Source organism: Polypterus senegalus, chromosome 4 (genome assembly GCF_016835505.1).
Source record: "Polypterus senegalus isolate Bchr_013 chromosome 4, ASM1683550v1, whole genome shotgun sequence".
Taxonomy (NCBI): Eukaryota; Metazoa; Chordata; class Cladistia; order Polypteriformes; family Polypteridae; genus Polypterus; species Polypterus senegalus.
Genome location: NC_053157.1, coordinates 190,849,752 through 190,865,106, shown reverse-complemented (window position 1 = coordinate 190,865,106; position 15,355 = coordinate 190,849,752). Strand labels below are relative to the sequence as shown.

At 41.1% G+C, this 15,355-nt stretch overlaps 1 protein-coding gene across 1 annotated transcript in view; it reads left to right on the top strand.

The window, feature by feature from the left end:
* adra1d (adrenoceptor alpha 1D) overlaps positions 1-15,355 on the top strand; it is a 58,422-nt gene that overhangs the window by 30,177 nt on the left and 12,890 nt on the right. The gene's annotated exons all lie outside the window — the stretch shown is intronic.

Genomic DNA, 15,355 nt, shown 5'->3' with positions numbered 1-15,355 from the left:
TTGGAGAATTAGTGATGAGTGAGTGAGTGAGTGAGTGAGTGAGGCCTTTGCCTTTTATTAGTATAGATTACATCTTTTCACTTGTGGCAATCAACTTTTGTTACCTGCTTAGTATTACTTGATTATATTACCTCTTTGGTAAGTTTTGGGAGTGTCAGCCTTGTCAAGAGGTTTAGTTATCTCAGCAGTGACATTCATATCTCTGGTGGCTCTTCCTATGTAGTCAGTAGATGGATTGGGAGAGCTTGGGGGGGTCATGAGGTCCCTGGAAACGGGTGTCCTGATATCTATGCAAAAGAACGAAATTCCAAGTCTTTAGAGTCCTTTTGCGAGAAATGGACGCTATCCCATAACCTGAGATGAAGACTGGACTCCTTCTGTACTGTGTCTCCTCAGAGAATCCTTGGATAATTCTAGTTTGACTTGGTGTTGAATGAGCAGTTGCTCATTGAATTCCAAATGAGGCACATTACATGCATTGTAAGGGCACTATGGTCATGTGGCATGACTCCCCGAGGGTGATCCAGCTCACAGGATCCTCATTGTTGTGGACCCAAGTGGCTGGACCAGGCCAAGGGAGCACCCATGTAACACCTGGCTGCGGCAGACTGAGGGTGGTAAGTGATACTGTCTTCACAAAATCAGGATACAAAACTGATCAGCCATGCATTCACTCAATTTTATGCTAGACGATAATGGGCACTGATTAATGCATACAAATATTACAGTTTTGGACAACTGGAAGTCTGGCAGGCAGAAGCATAAAAACCTGACCCTTAATAATTTTCCAACTCACATAAACAGCATAAAGTAAGGACCACTTAAGGAAATAGAAAAAGTACAATTACTTCTATATAGAATGCTGCTTTTTCTATCAACTGCACTTATAACAGATACAAAAAAATAGCATATCATTATTCTGTTGACTATATTAGGCCATACTAGAATAAAGCAAATATCATAGTGGCTGTACCATGATGGTTTGACTGCAGGGGCATTAATTTTGCTGTACTCAATGGAGAGCTGAGTTTTACCAATGTTATACAGTTTTCAAAGGGTAAACAAGTGAAACTGCTGAAAGGGTACTTTTCAAAACTATTGAATTGCCGGCAATATTTGTGCCATTTGACCACTGTAAATTGCTAAAATTTATTGCAGCATTTCTTTTACACATGAAAATGCCATTTTTATTTCTTTTTCATTCAGAGACAAAGACAAGGTATGAGTAATGCATTATTGCAGTAATAGGCATATAGAAGAAAAATATGAGATAAAGCAGTGCAAACAGAACACTCTACCACTGCTAATATTTCATATTCTAACATTTCATGGAAGCTACAAATCCTGTTCCTCCAGCTGCATTTACTGCACGTGTTAACTAATACAATACAGAAGCCCACAAAATAGTTCAGTAAACTGCACTTTTTAAGTAAAAATAAATTTGCATTAACTCTTTGAGGGCTGAATATTTTTTCTGAAAAGGATACAAAGCAATGATTTCACAAATAGATCAACATAAAATGTCTGTTACTGTGTTCTGTAGCCGACAGTTCGGCAGGAATGTGTGGTGGTGGATGGGGCGGCTAGATGGCTGCAGTGCATCACAATCTGGTTTGTACCTCTTGTTATTGTAAGTGGCTGTCCTCCCAGACGAACGCTGCCGTAGGTGTGCCCACTACACAAACCTGTTCAACACCATGATCAGTTGGTGCCTCAGATTTGTTTTTGATCACTTGTATGAAAATCTGAGTCCGATAAGTCAGAGTCCAATTCAAGGATAACATGCAAAATGTTTTCCATGGAGTATTTTGCTTTAGGCATTCGCTTCGCTGTCTTGCCAGCTGTAGATACCATTGTTTCTTCCTCACTACTCACACCAGCGCAGGGAATCTCAGCCGAAACAGTAAAGCTAACTTTCCTTCTAGCAAAGAGAGTCCAACTAAAATTTAACTGCAGATTTTGTCACCATTTACAGTTGATCACTACCATCAACCCCCTCCCGCCCCTTAACAAAAGTCAACATCTGCCGTGAAAGAGTTAACTTCAGTGCTGAATAGTGTACTGACTATGTAAAAACAATCAGCCATTCGAGTTTTTCGAAATTATTTTCAACTTTTGTAAACAAAGCAAAAAATTTTCTTTTTTGGCACAAAAGTTCCAAATGTATTTGATAAAAAATTACACTGGATATGTTAGATCTAGTAATCACAGTCTCTTGTGGATTACTTTCTACAAACTAGACCCACTATAGATGTAATATTATTAAAAATATTATTTTACTTCATTATCATTGTATACAATAATAAAAGGGAAACCAGTCTGCTGTGTGTTTTTTGTTGTCTGTATATATCCCTGCCTGAAAAATTTAGAACACATTAGAACATTTTCTTGATGGTGATCTGTAATGCTAAGTAATTTCTTTTTAAAATGTGTAAATCACTTAAAGTTGCCACAGTAACATGTAACTTTTGCTTAACTTGTAACAACATATCACACATGCCATTCCTGCAATTAGAGTCGCCTCTATCCTTGCAGCTGTCATACTCAATAAATAAATAACTGCATGGTGATTGATAAATTGGGAACAAAAGGAGTTTCATGACGCAGCTCAGAAGCCAGGCCTGACTTTCAACTTAAATGACATTTTGCCTCAAGTATGGATTTATATTAAGCTTTAGCTTTTGTTACATGTATTGTCTTCGATCATTATTGCCATACTTATTTACAGAATTTATAATGAAGTCATATTTAAAGAAATGTTTTGCTGTAGCAAGTGATATAGCTAGCTTTTATTTCTTTCCTAATGGTAGAGTATCTAAATCACCTTTATTTTCCTTTTCTTCTCATAACTATCCTGCTCAAAAACTAAAACAAAATTGTGTATTTTTTTCTAAAACGTTATATTGTCATTTCATCTATGCTTCTTTTTAGATTGTATACTTTAAGCAGATATGTGTACAAATATTTTTTAAGTGGTAGTATGAGATCACCTTTTCTATTTTACTTTGATACTATGTCCTTTTCTTCAGCAATGCAGAGTACAAATACATAAAACATTTTGCAATCATAATTACAAAAACTCTATATAACTTAATATAAGAGCTAATATGAAGCTCAAAAGCATGCTTCAGGGGAGAATTGGAATAGAAAGCCAAATCATTTTTTTTTTAAGAGTGCTAGGAGTTCACCATCAAACACCAAAACATGATTGGACTGATGTAATATATCTGATCTGATATATCTGATATATTTGTGTGCTAATTCAGTGGCTTAAATCACTGGTTATTAAGTTTAGTACTATGGACCACTATGGCTATAGGGGGTTCCTTCCATGCAACTCTTGCCTTCATTAAGCAATCTGTTACTTCACAGTTTCTACCTTTTTGCGTTAGTCCAGAAATTACAAATTGGTTTTTCTAATTTTTTTATTGGAATGTGTTAGGAGTGTATTTGTGTTACAGTAAGTGAATTCTTTTTCATTTTCTTGCTTTTTAAGATTTTTTTCCTTTTAATGTTCTGGTTATTTAAGTGTTTTCTAATTAATAAGAGTACAATGCACAAGACTAGTAGAATCAAAGTATATAAATTGGCAGAACTTTCTAATATGTTTCAGCATCCGTAGCTGTATGATTAGTGATATATTTTTGTGAGGTATCATGATGTCTTGTATAATACTCCATTCAAAAATTTGGTTGACATTCTTCATTAGAGCACTCGGTAATGGAAAATATAAATTACTAAAGAATTTTGTGACCATGAACTTAATTAATTCTTAAATGTAATATTTAAAATTATATTAGCTCTAAAACAGTAATATGAGTACAAACCTCATACTACTGTATATAAGTGTAAATGTATTAGTGTGGCAACAATACCTTAAAAAACAACTCTCACAAACATTATCACATTTGGGTCTTTTTTTGTAGAATGATGTTTACATGACATTTCTCCTGGTAAACCAAAAGTACCCAGCTGCAGAAAGACACTCTCAAGTCTCTGTGCCTTTAATCCCATCTCAGATTTTTGTGCCTATTCACAGCCAAACTCTTCTTAGGTAAAGCAGGGAATGCCACTCTGTGTCTGTGATGGAGTCCACTTTAGCAATATTCTTATTATCTTTTTCGTGTAATACAGTAAATGCTTTTGAAGTCTGACAGATATTGAAATATTATACACCTTTGTCTCGATATGTTTCTCACCAATGGGTCAGTTCTACCTTTGATTGTACTTGCATGCATTCAGCAGTGTAGACAGTTTATACAATAACTATTAGCTAGAACTGAAACTGCAAGCTATCTGTAATCTTAGTCATTCTATATTTTTAATATAAATTCCGTCTTATATGTTTATTTTCTGCATTACTGTGTCAGTAGAAAAGAGCAATGAACACTAAAATTTAGTGTTTCATTAGAGAAAATAACATATTAAGTAAACAGACCATTTAGGTACTACACCACTTTTTAGATAAAAACCTGGTCACTGTGTACGTATATAGCACAGTGCATGATTGAGTAAATATAACACCTTTACTTGATGGGTTTAACACTTAATATATATTTGCAGTTTGTGCCAGAAGAAATATGTCTGCTCAAGTCTGAATTCTGTCCAACAGAAATGGTTATAGAAGGAATGAGATTTCCTTAAAGGACAACCAAATACAAAGATCGGAAACTGAGTGCAGCAGATGAGGCATATATTTTAAACTGGCAGCCCCTCAGAAATTTGAAGAAGTTCAGTGAAAAGGAGAACAATGAATTCTGTAAGAAATGGCATTGCCACAGAGACCTGATCTCAGAATCACGGAGGTGATCTAGGATTACCTGGAGAAACAGAAGCAAGTAAGGCAGCTGATGTCTGCAGAAAAACTGGGGCAAGTTCTCCAAGATGCTTGGATCAAATTACCAGCAGATGTTTTTTTTATAAAACAAGACTATCTAAGAGATATTGTACAGTTATAAGGGTACAGAGTGGTCACAGCAAATTTTGATAGGGTTTTACTCTTTACTGCTCATTATAGTTCTTTTTACAATCCTTTAATTTCATAAATTTTTAACACTTTGTTTTGCACAATTGTTTCACATGTGCCTTTGCCTTTTGCACATTAACTAATTTTACTTGAAAGTCCTCCTCATATAGGTCAGAAGGCATAAATACTAGAAAATTATTATATCTCTGTAAAACTGTAGGTAAAAAAAAAATTCTGGCACTTTATGAAATAAGTTTGCAGTGTACAAAATAAGTGTTACGTAATAACACTTAACACGTAAAAGGAAGTAAATGAGTACAATGCCAAGTGGAAAATAATGTTATGTTGGTAACTCTCCATAATTTAAATAAAATTACCACAGTTGACACATTTCCATATATATTATCTGTGGGAAAGTTAACACGTTAATTTTTGCGTTTAATGTGGCCTGTTTAGTTCAAAAACATTGTCACATCCCGGCCCGGCAACAAGGCAAAAGCCTCAGGCAGTGCTTAGGTCAGGGCAGCATTTTCATGTATTTTTTAACATTACAAAGCAATAATACAAGTAAGTGTGTACTTAAAGAATTACATATAAATCCAGTATCATATTTATATACTACCTTTAAAAATTTCCATCCATTCATCCATCCATCCATCCTCTTCCGCTTATCCGGGGTTGGGTCGCGGGGGCAGCAGCTTAAGCAGAGAGGCCCAGACTTCCCCCTCCCTGGCCACTTCTTCCAGCTCTTCCGGGAGAATCCCAAGGTGTTCCCAGGAGACACAGTCCCTCCAGCGTGTCCTGGACCTCCTCCCGGTTGGACGTGCCCGGAACACCTCACCAGGGAGGCGTCCAGGAGGCATCCTGATCAGATGCCCGAGCCACCTCATCTGACTCCTCTCGATGTGGAGGAGCAGCGGCTCTACTCTGAGCCCCTCCCGGATGACTGAGCTTCTCACCCTATCTTTAAGGGAAAGCCCAGACACCCTGCAGAGGAAACTCATTTCAGCCACTTGTATTTGCGATCTCGTTCTTTCGTTCACTACCCATAGCTCATGACCATAGGTGAGGGTAGGAACATAGATCGACTGGTAAATTGAGAGCTTCACCTTACGGCTCAGCTCTTTTTTCACCACGACAGACCGATGCAAAGCCCGCATCACTGCGCATGCCGCACCGATCCGCCTGTCGATCTCATGCTCCATTCTTCCCTCACTCGTGAACAAGACCCCTTGATACTTGAACTCCTCCACTTGGGGCAGGATCTCTTCCCCAACCCTGAGAGGGCACTCCACCCTTTTCCAGCTGAGGACCATGGTCTTGGATTTGGAGGTGCTGATTCTCATCCCAGCCGCTTCACACTCAGCTGCGAACCGATCCAGAGAGAGCTGAAGATCACGGCCTGATGAAGCAAACAGGAAAACATCATCTGCAAAAATCAGTGACCCAATTCTGAGTCCACCACCCTGGCTGCGCCTAGAAATTCTGTCCATAAAAGTAAGGAACAGAATCGGTGACAAAGGGCAGCCCTGGCAGAGTCCAACTCTCACTGGAAACGGGCTTGACTTACTGCCGGTAATGCGGACCAAGCTCTGACACCGGTTGTACAGGGACCGATCAGCTCTTATCAGGGGGTCCGGTACCCCATACTCCTGGAGCACCCCCCACAGGGTTCCCTGTGGGACACGGTTGAATGCCTTTTCCAAGTCCACAAAACACATGTAGACTGGTTGGGCAAACTCCCATGCACCCTCTCGGATTCTGCTAAGGGTGTAGAGCTGGTCCATTGTTCCGCGACCAGGACGAAAACCACACTGTTCTTCCTGAATCCGAGGTTCGACTATCCGATGGTCCCTCCTCTCCAGAACCCCACTATCCCCGATGTCCATGCGATGTTGCAGAGACGTGACAACCAAGACAGTCCTACAACATCCAGAGCCTTGAGGAACTCCAGGCGTATCTCATCCACCCCCGGGGCCCTGCCACCAAGGAGTTTTTTGACCACCTTGGTGAACTTAGTCTCAGAGATGGGAAAGCCCACCTCAGAGTCCCCAGGCTCTGCTACCTCATTGGAAGGCATGTTAGTGGGATTGAGGAGGTCTTTGAAGTACTCCACCCACCGACCCACAACGTCCCGATTCGAGGTCAGCAACGCACCATCCCCACCATATACGGTGTTGACACTACACTGATTCCCCCTCCTGAGACGCTGGATGGTAGACCAGAATCTCCTCAAAGCCGTCCGAAAGTCGTTCTCCATGGCCTCCCCAAACTCCTCCCATGCCCGAATTTTTGCCTCAGCAACCACCGAAGCCGCATTCCGCTTGGCCTGCCGGTACCTATCAGCTGCATCCAGAGACCTACAGGACAAAAAGGTCCTATAGGACTCCTTCTTCAGCTTGACGGCATCCCTTACCGCCGGTGTCCACCAACAGGTTCGGTGATTGCTGCCACGACAGGCACCGACCACCTTGCGGCCACAGTTACGGTCAGCCGCCTCAACAATAGAGGCACGGAACATGGCCCATTCGGACTCAATGTCCCCCACCTCCCTCGGGATGTGGTCGAAGTTCTGCCGAAGGTGGGAATTGAAGCTACTTCTGACAGGGGACTCTGCCAACCATTCCCAGCAGACCCTCACAACACGTTTGGGCCTACCAGGCCTGACTGGCATCTTCCCCCAAAATCGAAGCCAACTCACCACCAGGTGGTGATCAGTTGACAGCTCCGCCCCTCTCTTCACCCGAGTGTCCAAGACATGTGGCCGCAAGTCCGATGACACGACCACAAAGTCGATCATCGAACTGAGGCCTAGGGTGTCCTGGTGCCAAGTGCACATATGAACACCCCTATGCTTGAACATGGTGTTCGTTATGGACAATCCATGAAGAGCACAGAAGTCCAATAACAGAACACCGCTCTGGTTCACATCGGGGGGGCCATTCCTCCCAATCACGCCCTTCCAGGTCTCACTGTCATTGCCCACGTGAGCATTGAAGTCTCCTAGCAGAACAAGGGAGTCCCCAGAAGGTACGCCCTCTAGCACCCCCTCCAGGGACTCCAAAAAGGGTGGATACTCCAAACTGCTGTGCAGCGCATATGCACAAACAACAGTCAGGACCCTTCCCCCAACCCGAAGGTGGAGGGAGGCCACCCTCTTGTCCACCAGGGTAAACCCCAACGCACAGGCTCTAAGTCGGGGGACAATAAGTATGCCCACACCTGCTCAGCGCCTCTCACTTGGGGCAACTCCAGAGTGGTAGAGAGTCCAGCCCCTCTCAAGGAGATTGGTTCCAGAGTCAAAGATGTGCGTCGAGGTGAATCTGACTATATCTAGCCGGAACCTCTCGACCTCGCGCTCTAGCTCAGGCTCCTTCCCCTTCAGAGAGGTGACATTCCACGTTCCAAGAGCCAGTTTCTGTAGCCGAGGATCAGACCGCCAAGGTCACCGCCTTCGGCCACCACCCAACTCACACTGCACCCAACCTCCTTGGCCCATCCCATAGGTGGTGAGCCCATGGGGAGGAGAACCCATGTTACCTCTTCGGGCTGTGCCCGGCCAAGCCCCATGGGTGCAGGCCCGGCCACCAGGCGCTCGCCATGGAGCCCCACAATCAAGCCTGGCTCCAGAGGGGGGCCCCGGTGACCCGCGTCTGGGCAAGGGAAAACGTTGTCCAAAGTTTTCTTTCGTCATCGGAGGAATAAAATTTTCATTTAAATATTTAACATTTCGTATTACACGGTTCCACAATGATACACAACATGTCAATATGTAGCACTGGTGTTCATTTTCTTGATTTACACAGCCTGACATAGGTCCAGTGGAGTAGGGAGAAAGGGGGTTTTATGCAGTCATGGTGCAATGCAAGAGGAAATTTGCGAAGGTAAAAAGGTTATCTTTCTTTTTTCTTTATTTCTTATTTCTTTAAGAAGATCAAATCAAAGTCATATCACATAAGTGCTAAATAAGTTATCTTTGAGGTGCACTAAAACCAAAATAAGTTCCTAGTACCTCTCTATTTAACTTACCAGTCAAGCCAGCCAGCTTACAGTGCTGACTATCCTAATAAAATGACAAAATTCCACAAAATATTCCTAGTCATTTTCAAGTTTGCAGTATCTCTGTTAATTTATACAAAGAACGCAACATAACCACCCAAGTAATGCACAGTGTCATTTTTTAAGTGAGATAGCAGCTATTGACATCATTTTTAACATGCCAGGAACAAAGATGTAGGTAGGGCAGTGTTTTCCAACTGTTTTTCTGTGGTGGCACACTTTTTGTAACCCATAAAATCCCAAGGCTCACCCCAATTCTACTTACCCCAAAAGCATTAAATATATACATGTGCTAAACTGTCTGCAAAACAGCAATCACAGAGTTGCTTTTATGTCGGTAGCTCAGCACCTCCAAGTAGTTCCGTCATCCTCAGGCAGGTCTCGACCACCTGAGGAGCGTGTTTCGCTTTTGTCTGGACTTAGGGGCACTGCACTGTTATTTCTGTGGTGCGCCAATTGAAAAACACTTGTGTAGAGTATAATTACCAAGTCATTGATGGTGACGAACAATTGAGGATAGTATCGACAGAGTTTTAACACAAGGTTTAATGTATGCCCATTTAAGAGTTGCTTGTTCTTTCAATTAAATCAATCTTCAGCAGTCCATTCAAAGTCAACAGTTGTTATGAACGTTTAAATTTTACTTTCGCACGTCTGTGTCTCATACTGTATGCTATGCTAATCTGATAATTAATACATTGGCCTTGTTTTCTTATTGCCTTCTTTTCAACTTGCCTTTTAGGAAGGCATTATAATTCAGGTTGTTCTTGCATAAGTAGTATTTTGTTAAAAGTTCAGGTTTAAAGTCATAGTTTCAGTTTAAATTATGTTACTATTTTTTTAATTAGTTTATGTTGATTCTACATTATGTTTTTGATTGTGTGAATATTTACTACATGATTTATGTATTAATTTTATAATTACATGTTTTAATGTTTAATCTCGAGTAATTACCGTATTTACTCGTGTACCACGCGCCCTCATGTAAAATGCTAACCCTAATTTTTAGAAAGAAAATCTCAAAAATCGTTTTTTTCCCCATGTACAATGTGCATTGTGACTGTATAGGAAGCTTTTAGAGAGAGAGAGAGAAAGAGAGAGAGCGCAATCGAGAGAGAGCATGAGAGCGCAAGCAAGCATGAGAGAGAGAGAGAGCGCGAATGCGTGAGCAAGCGAGAGAGAGAGAGTGCGAGTGCGCGAGCAAGAGAGAGAGTACGAGCATACGAGCGAGAGTGAGCGAGCGAGCCCAAGCAGAAGAAGTAAACATTACATTACATTTCCTCGCGTATGATACTCACCTGATTTTCTAATGCTAATTTTCGGGAAAAAATGTGGGTGTGGTACACACATAAATATGGTACATACATTTATATGATTAATTAGTTAATTTTTTAATAAATTCCCAGCCCTTATATAAAGTCAGTCAGTCAGTCAGTCATTGTCCAACCTGCTATATCCAAACACAGGGTCACAGGGGTCTGCTGGATCCAATCCCAGCCAACACAGGGCGCAAGGCAGGAACAAATCCCGGGTAGGGCGCCATCCCCCCCGCAGGACTTATATAAAGTGTCCACCATGCCTGTGTATGCCTGATGAGCCCAATTAAGGGAGAAATATGTGTCACGTACTCTTTGCATTATTTGACAGTAAACTATGCAACATTCTATGATCTGTTTCTCGCAACTGAGAGGGCCCATGGCGGATGTTTACAGACTAGCAAACCAACCACATGCATTACCTGGTAGGTAACCATCCATACATTTAGATCGAGACTCAGACTATGGATGCTATGAATGTAATTACTCCAATCTTCAGGCTGTCAAATAAATGAACCACACGCCATGGCGTAGTGTAAAGGGACTCCGTCCGAGGTTCAATTCCCGTGAGGGGTGCAGTGGAGTGTGTACGCCTGATGAGCCCAAATAAGGGCAAAACACGTGTCGCGTACTCTTTGCTTTATCTGACAGTAAACTATGTAACAAAATATATATATAGTAGCCAACCCGCTGCATACCATACGCCACATAATCAGGCCGTTTTTTAAATGATTTTTAAGCACTGGGAGAAAATTAACATTTGAAAAATTGGTAATGTAATAAATCAGCAAGAAAAGCAACATTGTAACAATGCACGGAACAAACCAACACACAATCGTCCGCTCAAGCGCGGAGGGTGGAATGGGAAGAGAGGAGAAGGACATCCACCCCGCTCACCTCCATCATGCTAGTCTGCTGATTTCTCGTCCAGTATGTACTGCCCGCTCATTGTCTTTGCACAGTCCAGATGCACCTGTGAGTCACGTAGAGTTGTCATTGCTCTTTGCGGTTTTGGCTGCCTTTCTGTATATATTCCACAAAGACACCCGACCATGGTAGTAGCGAGGTGGGATGGGGGTGTGTACAAAGTGCAGGAGCATCTAAGAAGATGCATGTTTGTCGTGGATGCGAATTGCTGTATGTAGCATGTAAAACAGTTTGATATGGTCACGCGCCCGTGCGCTGTAACCGGAAACTCGGTTTTTAAAGACTGCTTCATTGTGTATACGACTGTAGGTGAATGAAAAGATATAACTCTGGAGAGGGTAACATACAATACAGCGTTGTACACGCGGCACACAGCGATTCACATCCGCGACAAATGTGAATCTTCTTAGATGGTGCTGTCGCGTCCACCCACGCTCTCGAAGCACACACACTGCGTGGTCATGTGCCCGCTCGCAAGAGCAACCAACAGAGACTCGCCCACCAACTGTAAGACAATGGAATACCCTCGCAAACTGCTCTACACGACGCATACAACGATTCACATCTGCGACAAACAAACTGTTTTACACACTGCATTCAGTGATTCACAGCTGCGACATGATTTTTCTTAGATGGGTCTAAGACCATGGGAAACCCCTCGGAAACTGTTTTACACACTGCATACAGCGATTTACATCCGTGACAAACATGCCTCTTCTTAGATAGTCCTGCCACGTCGTGTGGTGCCTCTGTGTGAACCGGTCGGGCACAGAGAAGTTCAGCTGCTGAGAGAGCGTCTCGACTGTTGCAGGGCCTGCATTGGTGAAGCAGGTGAGACGGTAATGAAACAGAGGCATAGGTAGCGAGGTGGGTGTGTACAAAGTGCAGGAGCATCTAAGAAGACGCATTTTTGTCGCGGAAGCAACTTGCTGTATGTAGCGTGTAAAACAGTGTGCTATGGTGCATCGTAACTGAAAACTCGGTTTTTAAAGACTGCTTACTTCATTGTGTTTCAACCTTAGTTGTAAAGGAATGTTTTAAGGATCCCATGGGATAACCCTCGCAAACCCGCTTTACACGCTGCATATGGCGATTCACCTCCACGAGAAACATGCCTCTATGAACAGTCAGCGTGGGTCGGAGCCGCATGTTGCCTCTACGACAGACGAATATAAATGATGCCATTTTTTCTGAGTTGGTGGGCGTGGCTCTGTGAGTTGTCGTCGTATCCAATGGACTTGGAGTTTGTCGGCGTGGCTCCTTCCTGCGTGTGCCATAGTTGTCTTATTTGTCGGCGGCTTAGTGAATCCACGCCCCTTCCGGCGTGCTTTTCATGGTCGTCTTGCCTTAGTGAATTATATATATAAATATATAAAGTTCTGACTACACAAAACATATACATCTTTTAGGTAATTCGAGCATTTATGAGATTATACCTATTTGCACTATGCCATTGTGACATTTCTGAGTTAATAAAGTTAATAAAGCTATTTTAATAATCATAACCTGTCTATCTTCTTCCATATGAACAACTGTAAACCTACTTTTGCTTACTATATATATATACAAGTAAAAACATATACAGTGGTGTGAAAAACTATTTGCCCCTTCCTGATTTCTTATTCTTTTGCATGTTTGTCACACAAAATGTTTCTGATCATCAAACACATTTAACCATTAGTCAAATACAACACAAGTAAACACAAAATGCAGTTTTTAAATGATGGTTTTATTATTTAGGGAGAAAAAATCCAAACCTACATGGCCCTGTGTGAAAAAGTAATTGCCCCTTGTTAAAAAATAACCTAACTGTGGTGTATCACACCTGAGTTCAATTTCCGTAGCCACCCCCAGGCCTGATTACTGCCACACCTGTTTCAATCAAGAAATCACTTAAATAGGAGCTGCCTGACACAGAGAAGTAGACGAAAAGCACCTCAAAAGCTAGACATCATGCCAAGATCCAAAGAAATTCAGGAACAAATGAGAACAGAAGTAATTGAGATCTATCTGTCTGGTAAAGGTTATAAAGCTATTTCTAAAGCTTTGGGACTCCAGCGAACCACAGTGAGAGCCATTATCTCAAAGGAGTGGCCGGCCGACCAAAATTACCCCAAGAGCTCAGAGACGACTCATCCGAGAGGTCACAAAAGACCCCAGGACAACGTCTAAAGAACTGCAGGCCTCACTTGCCTCAATTAAGGTCAGTGTTCACGACTCCACCATAAGAAAGAGACTGGGCAAAACGGCCTGCATGGCAGATTTCCAAGACGAAACCACTGTTAAGCAAAAAGAACATTAGGGCTCGTCTCAATTTTGCTAAGAAACATCTCAATGATTGCCAAGACTTTTGGGAAAATACCTTGTGGACTGATGAGACAAAAGTTGAACTTTTTGAAGGCAAATGTCCCGTTACATCTGGCGTAAAAGGAACACAGCATTTCAGAAAAAGAACATCATACCAACAGTAAAATATGGTGGTGGTAGTGTGATGGTCTGGGGTTGTTTTGCTGCTTCAGGACCTGGAAGGCTTGCTGTGATAGATGGAACCATGAATTCTACTGTCTACCAAAAATCCTGAAGGAGAATGTCCGGCCATCTGTTCATCAACTCGAGCTGAAGCGATCTTGGGTGCTGCAACAGGACAATGACCCAAAACACACCAGCAAATCCACCTCTGAATGGCTGAAGAAAAACAAAATGAAGACTTTGGAGTGGCCTAGTCAAAGTCCTGACCTGAATTGAGATGCTATGGCATGACCTTAAAAAGGCGGTTCATGCTAGAAAACCCTCAAATAAAGCTGAGTTACAACAATTCTGCAAAGATGAGTGGGCCAAAATTCCTCCAGAGCACTGTAAAAGACTCATTGCAAGTTATCACAAACGCTTGATTGCAGTTATTGCTGCTAAGGGTGACCCAAGCAGTTATTAGGTTCAGGGGGCAATTACTTTTTCACACAAGGCCATGTAGGTTTGGATTTTTTCTTCTCCCTAAATAATAAAAAACATCATTTAAAAACTGCATTTTGTGTTTACTTGTGTTATATTTGACTAATGGTTAAATGTGTTTGATGATCAGAAACATTTTGTGTGACAAACATGCAAAAGAATAAGAAATCAGGAAGGGGGCAAATAGTTTTTCACACCACTGTATATGGATATATATATATATATATATATATATATATATATATATATATATATATATATATATATATATAAATATATGATGTGTATAAATGTATACATGAGAAATTAGTATATATATGTATATATATATATATATATATATATATATATATATATATATATATATATATATATATATATATATATATATAGGCTACAGTATGAATCCTTCTGTACAAAATTACAGAGCTCCAATGGGTTAAATGGCACAATTATTAAACAGAACATATGGAATGGTTTCATTTTTTTCGATAAGAACATTTTCATTAGTGTAGTGTCCAAGCATTCTAGCATATCAGATCTATTTTATCTTAATTTACTTTAAATATGTTCAGTTGTGATCACCAATATTTGCTTTTGAAATCCCAAAGACCACTTTATTTCAAAACCATACTTTTCACCCTTTTTTGGCATAACATCTGCTTCAGTGTAAAGCCATTTGATCCCTAATTAAGAAGTAAGCACAAGTTCATAGATGATAAATGTCACACCAGAAGGCAAATACTTTGAGTGTTATCCTGAAAATGGAAAACAAAACAGTTGAACTGCTCTGGTACTTTCTATTTAAAACCATAACATTAAAATGCTTAGGTTTTTTGTTTGTTTGTCTGTTTGTTTGTTTTTACAAATCTGTTAAATGGTTCAAACACTATGCATTAACACAAGAGTTTTCCTGTGAAATGTACACATTCTTACTTTAGAGTTCTTTTGTTTCCATGGTTGATTCCTGTCTTTCCCACAAATGCTACAAACATTGGAATCAGAATCTCCAGACCTGGTAATGAAAAAAACACTGGGTTAAGCAAACACATTGATGAATTACCCCAAAAATGTCCAACTAGTCATTATAGTGGTTGTCATAAGGATTACTAATTCATGTCATTCTGTCACTCTAGCA